Source organism: Myotis yumanensis, unplaced genomic scaffold (assembly GCF_028538775.1).
Source record: "Myotis yumanensis isolate MYYU_CA2020_CCGP unplaced genomic scaffold, mMyoYum1.0.hap1 SCAF_1, whole genome shotgun sequence".
NCBI classification, from domain to species: Eukaryota; Metazoa; Chordata; class Mammalia; order Chiroptera; family Vespertilionidae; genus Myotis; species Myotis yumanensis.
Genome location: NW_027223752.1, coordinates 231,712,217 through 231,715,693, shown reverse-complemented (window position 1 = coordinate 231,715,693; position 3,477 = coordinate 231,712,217). Strand labels below are relative to the sequence as shown.

Genomic DNA, 3,477 nt, shown 5'->3' with positions numbered 1-3,477 from the left:
GAGGAAGCTGGAGCCCAGTATTTCCAGACAACATAAATTTTCGAGGAAGCTGGACAGTTGTATTATTATGAAGTGTCTATTATTATTATAAATTGTCTATTATAAAATTTTTATTATACATTGAAAGTTGCCTTACATACCCCTTAGTACTTGTCGTAAGGAATGTACTTCAAAGTAAGACAGAAATTAGATATCAGACCTCCAAGGAAAGTTCCTACACCCTGGCGGCTTGAGACTAGGATGAATTCAGGAAGCCAAAAGATGAATGCAGAATTTCTTGGAAATCAAGAACCACAACCATAATTAGGACATCTATAGTAATAAAAGCCTATGTGGTCGTCATGCCCTCATGCCGTGATGCCCTCACGCCGTAACAATCCATCACCAGAAGGCTGGGTGTGCAGCGGGCGTGCGCAGGTGGGCAGGGCTGTGTGCATGGCAAGGCGCATGAGGGTGGGCAGGACTTGATGCTGCATGCCACGGGGGAGGGTCCGGGTGGCTCCGTGTGACGACTCTGGGGGAAGGACCCCTGGCTCCGGCCTACCTCTTTGGGGCAATCCATTGAGGAGCCCTGGATGGGTGGGCGGGGCCTACCTTTTTGGGGAGATTGATGGGGGGGGCTCCCACACTGTGAGAGGGCACGGGCCAGGCTGGGGAACCCCCACCCCAGAGTGCACGAGTTTCATGCACCGGGCCTCTAGTAGGATATAAAAGGAGAAAAACTAAGGACCTGTTCTAATTTGGCTTAGAGAAGTAAGATCTAAGTGGTAACTCATGAACAATCTTCAAGCACATGAGGGGCATTTTGGAGATGGTTGATGTAAAAGTGTATTTTAAACTGATAAGAACAGATACTACACTTGATCTTAGCCAAAAGGCCGAGAAGCGATAAAAGTGTATTTTAAAATATTGAGATTATGAACAAACTCTCAAGTTCAATCCAATAAAGAACTCAAACAGCTGTTCTCTGTTTCCATTGAGGCTTGGCTAATATAACCTGAGTATCCAGAGCAGCAGGAGGGTTGGAGTAGAAGCAAAACTCCCATACTTGATAGCGGTACAGGATAGGTGCTGAGTGCCATGGGGCCCTGCTGGATTTCTACCATAGAGATCTTTCAAATCAGGTAAATGATAGACTCTCAGCACACGGAGAGACCCATCTCCCTGCCAGCGTTTCTCAAAGCACAGGACTCAGACCACAGCTGGTAGAGAAGATGTTCGGGTGCTGCAAAGACCCAGAATGACGTGATTTTGAATCACAAAGAGGAAGAAGTGGCATTCCCCTTTCAATTCTCTTTCATCACTTGATTGTGTCAAGGAGAATGTCTCTTTAAGGTGCTGTCTTTCCCAACTCCTCCCACTTGTCCACCTCCCTTTTTAACAGAAAGAGAGTAGGCTCATGTGTGAGGATTGATTGTCATTGTCTTATTTAATTATTATTTTTTGTTTCCTCTGGTTTTCCCTTTAAGGCAGTGGTAGAATGTTTCCTTTTAAATAAATCTATTTAGGAAGGCAAAGTCCACTGAATTATAGAGAAACATAAAGCAAAGGATACTGATAGATGATGGATGATGGCCATGACCACATTGTGCAGATGGTACATGAAGGGTGGTGTTTAAGAAACAGTGATCAAGTCTAAGCCTCTCCTTTATGAATAAGAAAACTGAAGCTCAGAAACTGAAAGCACATTCTTGACTTTATAAAGGATTTACAGGTGGAGCTAGGACTAGAGACAGGCTTGGTCAGGAAGAAGGTATGGGAGTTTGGGGGTTGCATCACCCATGTCTGCAGCATCCTTTGTCTGGCATAGTCCACCCTGGCTTGCAGCACACGTAACCCTACATGAAATGGGCTATTTTCACCTCAGCTCCATGGCCATGCTTCTGGGGCACTTGTCAAGTACGACCGGCTCTGTCGCCATCTATAAAGTGAGCACCTAATTCAGGACATTATTGAGCACAAGATGATGTATGGACTACACACGAACATTCCTCATTAAACTCTCTTGGAGGTCTCAAAATGCAAAGAAGACAAAAACCCAGATGCTACTCCTTACAATCCCCTAATATTAATATTTTAGTGGCTGAAAAGCAGTATCAGTTGTCTCGTTGACCTTATCCTGATTTGAATAAGAGGAAAATAATTAAACGTAGCTTGCAAACATTTTATTTTTTCCTGAATTGACCCTCATGCATAAACTATTTGTGCAGCAGTGAGCTAAATTGTATAATATCTTTACAGAACTACATATTTCTTCCTTTCAAGCATATCAGGTTTTCCTCATTAAAAAGGCAAAAATGCATCACAATTAGTACACCCAAACACCAGCCTCAGTGAAGATGACTTTTGATAATGTTGTTTGGAGGCAAATAGATGTTTCAAAAGACTTACAAGGAGATTCTGTTCTCTAGCAAATGTACATTCCCCTTGAAATTGGGTTCCAACTATTTTATGATTTAACCATCCCTCTTTCATGTATCACCAAAGGATGAGCCTCAACACAGGCCTTATCCAAATAATCACAGGTTCCTAATGAATATGGCCAAATTCACAAGATTTTGCTATAAATATATTCAGTGATATTCAGTTGGTGTAAATGCAGTATTTTTAGAGATTGAGATTATTAACAAACCCTCAAGTTCAATCCAATAAAGAACAAAAAAATGCATTTGCAACCAGCCTGCCAGAGATATTACAGAAGTGAGTGATTTCTAACCTCTGAGAACTCAAACCTGCAACATTCATCACATTGCACAAATGGATCATTCAGAAAGGTAAAGGTTACTTCCAGAAATAATAGTTGCATAAAGGTGCTCTATTCCCCAGTAAATTAAAGACGCAGCCTCACTCCTACTTCCTCCCTGCACGGAACACTAGAGGAGCCTATTAATAGCATCGTTAGTTTCAAGGAGGCAGCTTACCTAGAATTTGGATCTTAATGTACAGAAATAGACACTCATCTACTCTCCCAGCAATGCAACAACCTTAATGGAATAATCTTTTTAAAATGAAAACTCTGCTCTAATGAAAGTCCCCTTTTTCACTAAAATAAGAAAGTGAGGTAACAAAGGCGAGGCTCTACATTTACGTGAATGATCTCGTAGCCTCACCAGAAATGTATAGTTAAGCCTGGGGATAATTTGTTGGAAATTTTAATGTTAAGCTTCCTGCAGAATGCATTTAGCTGTGGATAATGTAACCCAATAGACATTTTAAAAAGTGATTTCTGAAAATGAAACTTATAAATATTTATTTTAAAGGATCAACAGGGTAAGTTTTCTGTTGCCTAAGCAAGTTTACTACCACCGTGTAAAATAGCTAAAGTTAAAAAGAATCGTATATTTAAGCCTGTATTTTGTTAGGATTGTTACTTGAATTTTAGAATAGCAGAGTTTATTTTCATGTCTCAGAATTTATTTTATAGTAGACTAAGCTGCCCTTGGGAAGTGTGTGTGTGTGTGTGTGTGTGTGTGTGTG

At 41.0% G+C, this 3,477-nt stretch overlaps 1 pseudogene; it reads right to left on the bottom strand.

The window, feature by feature from the left end:
* Nucleotides 1-748: 748 nt before the first annotated feature.
* On the bottom strand, nt 749-890 carry LOC138999485 (U2 spliceosomal RNA; annotated as a pseudogene).
* Nucleotides 891-3,477: the final 2,587 nt, after the last annotated feature.